Here is a 9,279-nt window from a genome sequence, read left to right on the forward strand (position 1 = left end):
CATCAATAACGACGATAATGAACAAATCCAAGTTCCACTTGAATACTCTGTTCATCAAATCGATGAAAGTTGCAGGAGCATTGGTTAGTATTAATTACATAACTACGAATTCATAATGACACTCTAAAGCTGGCCAAACAAGTCATCAATCTGGGGATGGGATACTTATTATTGATTATGACCTTGTTCAACTGTCTATAGTCAATGTACATTCTGAGAGAACAATCATTATTTTTCATGAACAACACCGAGGCACCCTATGGAGAAATACTAGTTTGGATGAATCCCTTATCTAGAAGGTCTTTCAACTTCACTTTTAATTACTTAAGTTCAGCTGCAACTATTCTATAAGGAGAAACAAAAATAGGCCGTGAATCATGAAGAATATCAATTCCAAAGTCGATTTCACTTTCAGGAGGAACTACAGAAAGATCTTCTAGAAACTCTTTTGGAAATTCATTGAATACTGGAAGTGACTCAAGAGTTGGTGTCTTCAATCGAGAATCCTTACCTCGAACTAGATGATAGAGATAACCTTAGAGATCATCTTTTTGGCCTTAAGGTAAAATATTAATTGACCCATTGGTGCTACACTAATACCCTTCCATTATAAGATTGGTTTGTCTGGAACTGAAAACGAACAATCCTAGTTCTACAATCAAATGAGGAACAACAGGAATATAACTAATCCATGCATAGAATCACATCGAAGTATACCATTTCTAACTCTACAAGATCTTCTAAGGTGACTTTTTGAGAGACCATGACATGGCAATTTCTGTATACCCATCTAGCTTTAAGAGGATCACCGACTGGAGTAGAGAATGAGAAGGTTTTTGAGAGAGTTTCTAGACTAACATTAAATTGGTATGCTATATAAGGTGTTGCAATGGAGAGAGTATCCCCTAAATATATTAATGCATAAATATCAAGGTGAAAGACCCGTAACGTACCACCGACTACATCAAGAAAACCTTCCTAATCCTGGCAAGACTAAAGATCATACTACCTATTCTGGAGGTGACAGCCATAAGTACCTGATCAGTTACCCTATCGAGTTGGGTGACCTAATAATGTTGCTCATCTTTTAGACTGAGCTCTACCGTTACTAACTTCTTGACCCTGTCTAGAAGGACAATCCCTCAACCTGTGACCAGACTGACAACATCCAAAGCATCTTTTCTTTTCTGCAAGGCACTCGCTCAATTGGTTCTTACTACACTTAGGTAAAGTGGGGTGAGTCTTGGTGACTGAAATATTTCCCTGAGACTTAGAGCCTGTGTCATGACCTTACCTATTCTTGGAGGATTGAACACTAGCTGACGAAGGGGCTGGGGCTGAAAACTTCTGCAGACTCTGCGAGCGATTTTCACTACCTGATTTCTACTGAGAATTGTCATAGTTCCCACTCCTAGACTTCTTATTCTCCTTAGACTGTTCCCTAATCTTATTACCCTCAACCTAATGAGTATGAGTCATACGCCTAAAGATGTTCACATCTCCTAGTAACATAGAATTTCTTCACTTTTTTTTCTCCAAATTTGACACTCTATACATGAACTTATTCATCTGAGCTCTGGAATCAATAACCATATGAGGAGTGTACCTGGAGAGTTGGATAAACTTGAGCCCATACTCTTGGAAATTCAAGTTACCCTGCCTTAAGTTTATGAATTATGGGGTCCTACCTTCTCTCAATTCTATCGGGAAAAACCTTTTCAGATTGGTTTCACTAAAACATTTCGAGGTTATAAGGGATGCATCTATACACCTGTTCTCCTTCCACTAAGTGTACCAGATATTAGCCACATCATTAAGTTGGTAAGATTCTAGATTAACCCAATCATTCCTAGTGACCTACATCACCTCAAAGATCTTCTTGATCTCATCCAAGAAATTATAAGGATCCTCACCAGTCTGTGATCCTAAGAACTCAGGCGGTTTCATTCTAACAAAGTCACGGACCCTAGCTGCAGTTGATCCACCATTAGCATTCACACGAGCTTGAACCTGATAATTGTTCTGGTTGGGGAAACTCTACGTCAACATCTAAGTGGCATTCTTGAATTTAGCATTGGAGACTTCATGATATGGGACTTTAAGAGCTGCATTAGAATTCCTAGCATTCACATTCTTTGAAATACCTCTACAAGGAGGCATGATTACTAAAATATAGAACATCGAGTTCGAATGAAATTAGATCACACCTTACATACGATAAGACTAACAAGAAAATAAAGATTTTTCCTAAAACACTTTGTAGCCTCCTTCTCATTAGATGTGGTGCACTTCACTATCATGAAAAGGACTCTACTTAATGTGGCTTTTCAGATATCTGAGGACTCGTAAACCTAGTGCTCTGGTACTATATTTGTCACACTAGGAGCTACCTCCAAGATGCAAACACGGGACCTAGGAATACAAGTGATCCTAAGGTGACTTTATTGACATTATCATAAGCATACTAAAGATAATAAACTGATGTGAAAGCTAAATCATAATTAAAATGAAAACATACGGAGTACTCATATACTATTACTATGATATCTGAAAACTGAGGAGATTAATACACAGAAGATACTAACTAAACTAAGATGAAACTAACTATGTCTTAAAATAGCCTCGAACTAACTTGAAATACTCGGACATGCCCTAGCTAAGTCTAGCAAAACATAAACTAAAGGACTAAAAATACTGAAAAGAACTTCATGACTATTTTCCTTGGATAATGATGACTTACCATTGACTCTGTTGAACTGGAGATCAGTAATTGATCTAAGCCTGATATTGATGCTCAAAACCTAAACCTACATCACGAGAAGATGTAGCGCACATATTCGTTAGTAATTGAAAGGTACTGAGCATGTAGGATAGAGTAAAGCTAAAATAATACATAACTGAATAAGAACAAAAGAAAGTATAATATTATGAACATAATATACTGAATGTTGAGCTAACATGATGCAATTGCCAAATTTATAACATGTTGAGGCTGAACACTAACTGAACAGTAAATATTGTCAATGGAATAGAGTATTGCCGAACTTTAGGAGATACTAATGACCAACAGTAAAACCACATGAGCTTAATGTAGAGTCCGATGTATACGCCCCATCGAGAGGATCAAATATACCATGCCAAAGGTATATAGGCATGCTAGCAATATCACTAAATTGATGCACACAGAGGGGACTTACAACCTGCTTGGGTAAGACTATTTGGGTATGCTCAACCCTAGTCAAAATTAGATAGCTCAAAACTGAACATGTAAACTGAGGATGCAACAATTAAAATGGTAATGATGTATTAATTACTGAAACATGTATAACTAAATAACTGATATATTTGACCTAGCATGTGTAATTTAAGAACTAAAGAAATACAAAGTTAGGGTTCTTAAATTCATGTGATAAACTGAGTAATAATATGGTAATATGATTTGGAACATATAACAAACTAATGTTTCTATAATCTACTAAAGTTCTAGAAACCCTAGATATAATCATATATATGGAATAAAAAATATTACTTAAATCTAGGGATCCAATGGGTGAAAGAAACCTACTAGTGAAATCCTAGATACCTGGTGATGAATTTCACAAAGAAATCCTTAGATTTTTGAGCTAGAACTGATGAAACATTGTTGCGTTCTTGGACCAGGGTTCTTGACCTTTTTCTCCTCTGTTGATTATAATTTTCTATGTTTTCATCAATGACTTGACTGAGGTAAGTTCTAGTTATGTTTCTACGCTTAAACTGACAACAACGTCATCATTTAGGGTCTAAATGACGTAGTTTAGGGTCTAAGCAATAAAGGAAAAAACAAAAATACCCCTGACTAAAAAGTTATTTGAGTCACTAACAGAGTCGACTGACAGACCGTAAGTCGAGTGATGGTCCGTACTTTTCGACCGTCATTCGCGACTAAGGACTAAAAGTAAGCTATCCCATCAATAGAGTCAACTGATGGAACGTAAGTCAAATAATGGTCCATATTGGTCGACTGTCGTTCATGACTGAGGACTAAAAGTTGAGTGGCCCATCGACAGAGCTGACTGACAGATCATCAGTCGATTGACAGACCTTAAGTTGATAAACGGTCAATATTTGGATCTGTTACTGGCACGTGCAAGTTCTAAATATCTGTATTTTTTGTCTATTTTGGATACGGGGTGTTACACCTACGGTCCATGAATCCCCTCTATGAGTCAGAGAGATCAATTAGTTGGCCTTGGAAGGAAACTACGAGTGTGAAGAATGGTTTATAGATTGAACTATGGACAATTGTCCACGATTTTACTCTTACACTTTGAGAATTTTTCTAGTGCTTGCTCCAATGGACTTGCTCTACAGTTCGTCGACGGGGTCTTATTGGAGGGGTCTGTGCTAGGTCTCAAATATGTCATATTGTTGAGGCCACATGTTAAGTCAATTTCATAAGTTTCCTAGTCTACTCGTGCATTTCAATATTAAACCATGCTAGTTTGTCATCCCAAGGATTCTAATTTTTCATTTTACTTATCCGGCCAATCATGATATGGATCCTTAAGTCAAAAATTGTATCTAGACCATTTAATTGTAACAGATTTACACTATGATTTACACACAATCACTAGTCATCGTAACATAGGTGTTTATAATTCATGGTAAACATGCATTCATGGATAATTAACTACCTGAGGTATAGACCCACTCCCGATATTCAAATGTCAAACTATGAACCGAAATTCAAAGTGAGGAAAAGACAATTACCTAACAAATAAAAATGAGTGGTGTTATTGCGCAACAACACTACTACTTCAATGATAACTAATAAGAGTTCCACCAACTTTCACCGTGCCTGGACACTACAATATTTTGGAATGGAGGTTTCGGGGAATAGAGGGTTTTGTGAATGTGTGTGGTGGATTTTGATGTTAATGGTGGACGAATTTGTGTAAGGGGAGGGAGTGAAATTCGGAGAAAATGGAAAGTGATTTCTGTTGAGGGTTTTCAAAGAAGTGGGAAATGTTTTAAAACTTTGGGGTTTTGAGTATTAGGGAGTCCGGGTTGGGTCGGTCAAGCTAGGGTTTTTGACCTACGACGCCCCACTTATGGTTGATTGGTCGATTGATGGTCCATAGGTCAGGACCGCAGATCACTTTGACACTTAGAAAAAATGAAGTACTTAGATGGGATATACTGGCACCATTTTTGGCCCGTAGAGTGACTTACGGACCGTCGATGGTGACCGTAGACCTCTACAGCAAACTTTGTTCTGCATATTTTGCCTTGCGCACCTTCACATATAGCAACTCATAGGCTATTCTTTTTGTATTCCTTGGACATTTTTTGGACAGGGGCCCTATATGATATCTATCCAACACTAAAACAAAAATTAATCGTAATTACTTTTATACATGGAATTAATTAAGCAAAGGAAACTACTTAACAGAAAGCCTAAGCCTAAGGTTGGCTAGATTTTTCATTTTGGGTTGCCTCCCAAGTAGAGCTTGATTTGACGTCTCTCCATGCCTCTTGATTACTCAGACTTCATCAAGATAGTAGGCCTCTATCACTTATTGTACACTTTTTGAATTCCCCAGATAAAGCTTGATCCTCTGCCCATTCACCTTGAATTTTGTTCCTTCACTATTTTCCAGCTCCACCACTCCATGTGGGAAGACTTCCTTGAGTAAAAATTGCCCAGACCATTTGGACTTGAGCATGCCTAGAAACAAGTGCAACCTAGATTTAAATAGAAGCACAAGATCCCCAACAACAAAATATTTCTTTTAAATCCATTAATCGTGGTACTTCTTCATATTCTCTTTATACAAGGTTCCACTTTCATAGGCTTTTAGGCAAAACTCATCGAGTAAATTCAAGTCATTCACTGTTTGAGTTTACGTGGCGCCCCAATCCAAGTTTAGCTTCTTGATTACCCTTATATCTTTATGTTCTAGGAAAGACTTCCCATAAACATGTTGGTATGGATAAATACCTAAGGGAGTCTTCTATGAAGTGTGATATCCCCATAGAGCATCATCAAGCTTCCTTGACCAATCTGTTATATTGGCATTCACAGCCTTTGCCAGATTTGCTTTATCTCTCTGTTGGACAGTTCAACTTGTCCGCTAGTCTATGGATTGTAAGGAGTGGCTACATTAAGAAGACACCATATTTCTCAAGCAGTGTTTTAAACCACTTATTGCAAAAGTGGTAATCTCCATGATTGATAATTTCCCTTGGGGTACCAAATCTGGAGAAGATATTCTTCTTCAAGAATGCGGTTACACTCTTGCCTCCATTGTTAGGGAGCGCAATTGCTTCCAACCACTTCCATACATAATCAACCACAACAAGAATATACTTCATCCCATATGAACTCACAAACGGCCCCATAAAATCATTGCCCCATACATCGAATAACTCGATTACCATGATAAGGTTCATATGAAGATCTTGTCTCTTTGAAATTCCACCCTATCTGTGTCAACAGTCACAAGATTTGGAAAAATCTTGAGCGTCTTGGTGGATTATTAGCCAATAGTATGCACAATGCAAAATTTTGTGTGCACTCCGAACACCACTATGATGCCACCAACGGGCGATAAATGACATGCCTTGATAAAACTCAACAACTCAACCTCAGGCACACAGTGATGAATAATCCCATCCGCACAACTATGATACAAGTACGGATCATCCCAAAAGAACTTTTTTCACATAGTGCATAAACTTCTTCCTTTGGTGAGATGACCAATTCGGATGTACCAAATCGTTAGCCAAATAGTTAGCAATGTCGGTAAACCAAGGAATGAGATTATGGTAAGTGGAAAACACTTTTCATCTGTGAACATATCATTAATCTCGCCCTTATAACCAAGCTCAGCAACACTTCATCCTCCAATCTAGGCAAGTGATCAGCAATTTGGTTCTCTGTCCCCTTGCGGTCATTCACCAAGAAATCAAATTTTTGAAACAACAATACCCACCAAATAAGACACAATTTTTCATCCTTGTGTAGTAGATAGGGTAAAGTATCTTATCACGCCTTTGTCTCGATACCACTCCAAGCTCTAGCCTACTTGCATCACACATGACCTCAAATGGTTCCCCTCAATTTGGAACAATAATGATGGGACAGAAACCAAGATCTTCTTGAATTCTCGAAATTTTATCAGATAAGAATCATCAAAATCAAATTTTCCCTATTTTTCATGTAGTTTGCACAATGGATGTGAAATTTTCCATAAATCTTTTATTAACCTCCGATAGAAGCCTTTATTCCCAAGAAAACTTCGCACACCTTTAATCGACATAGGTGGAGGAAACTATTATATTACCTCAACTTTTTACCTTTCTCAGATAATTGATGCCCCAACAATATGCCTTCTTTCACCATAAAGTGACATTTCTCCCAATTTTGAAACAAGTTGTATACTTCACACCTTTTTAGTACCTCGGATAAGTTGTCTAAGAATATAATAAAAGAGTCACCAACAACTGAATAATCATCCCTTAACACCTCAATAGTGTCCTTAACCATGTCGGAGAAGATCAACATCATATAACACTAGAAGGTTACCAGAGAATTGCACAACCTAAATGACATGCGTTTGAAAGTGAAGGTCCCAAAGGGGCAAGTGAAAGTGATTTTATCTTGGTTTTCTCGGGGCTATAGAGATTTGATTGTAGCCCAAATACACATCAAGGAAGAAATACCACCCCTTTCCTATAAGTCTATCAAACCTCTGATCCATGAAGGGCATATAGAAGTGTTCCTTGTCTCTCTAAGTATTCAACTTCTAGTAGTCCATGGCAAAATCTCCATTCGGTCACCGGATGCATCGGAACAAGCTTGTTTCTTTCATTGGGGACCACACTTATCCCACCCTTTAAAGGAACACACTAAAAGGGCAGACACAACTATTGACTGCATTGGGATAGATGACTCTTGCATCCAACAACTTGATGATATTTTTCTTGACTACCTCTTGCATAGGAGGGTTCAATCTCCTCGTATTCTCGATACTAGGCTTATGATCCGGCATGAGCAGGATTTTATGAGAATAAATATTGGGGAGGAATCCCAATAATGTTTCTATAGTCCACCCAATATCTCCCTTGAACCACTTTAACATTAATACCAAACACTAGACTTGTCACCCATTATGATTCACCACAATAGTGACAGGGAGAGTCTCCTTTTTACCCACAAAATCATAGATCAAATTTGGGGGTAGAGCCTGTAACAACCCTAAAAATGAAATATGCTAAGAAATGGTTAATGTGTCTAGAATGCCTATGATTAGACTGGGTTAACACGAATTGATGCGCGTAGAACCAGACCTCTGAACCCTTTCTAAAGCCAAGACAACTAACTTGGGGAGTAAGTGGATCTAGAAAAGGTTGTGTCCAACCATGTAGGGCTCTCGAATACGAAGATTTACTTGAAGGAGTCTTTACCAGATTTAAAAAGGGAAAATCTTAGGTTTGGAGGGTCTAGGGGTAAAATGGTCTTTTTCCAGGATAAGGGTAGTATCGTAATTACTATAAATATATAAGATATTATTTAATTAATAAGGTGGAGGGGAATTTTGGGGAGAGAGGGCCAAAAATTAGCTCTTGAAGTGAAGTCTTGCTCCACCTAGGTTTGAACCTAGGTGGAAGCAATAAATTAAATTATTTGCCATTTAAGTTGGTAAATTAATGAAATTAATTTATATTTATTATTTATTAGCTAATTTAAAATAAAAGGAAATCAGATTTTGAATAATTAAGTAAAACTTTATTTGACTAAGTCCTAAACTAAACTCCTAAGCCTAAGAAAACTCTTATCTCCCACGCTCATCTCTCTTTGTCACGTCTCTATCACTCTCACTCAGGATTCTCTCTGCCAATAAACTTCAAAAAACAGTAGGTAAACCAAAGTTCTTCACACTTGAAGAACTCACAACAAATATATAAGAAAACAAATGAAACCAATCACGTAGGAAAAGAGAAGTTTGTCCGTCGAGTTGGTGTTGACTTTGAGGGGATTTGGACATGATATTGGGTGAAGTTTTGGGCATCAAGTCGAGGGTTTAACGTCAAAAAGGTATGGGTTCTCTTCTCTCTTGGTACCTTTCGCAAGAGACCCCTATGGTTCAGACGAATCTATTCCGAAAACTAGGGTTGTTCCCCGTTGAATGTCCCTTTCACTAGCTCCCAATGATTCGTAGTTTGGGTATGTTTGCTGGTCGATATTAGGCATGTGTTGTGTTTTTATGATAAATATGTTCATGTTTGTGTATT

Source organism: Solanum pennellii, chromosome 6 (assembly GCF_001406875.1).
Source record: "Solanum pennellii chromosome 6, SPENNV200".
Taxonomy (NCBI): domain Eukaryota; kingdom Viridiplantae; phylum Streptophyta; class Magnoliopsida; order Solanales; family Solanaceae; genus Solanum; species Solanum pennellii.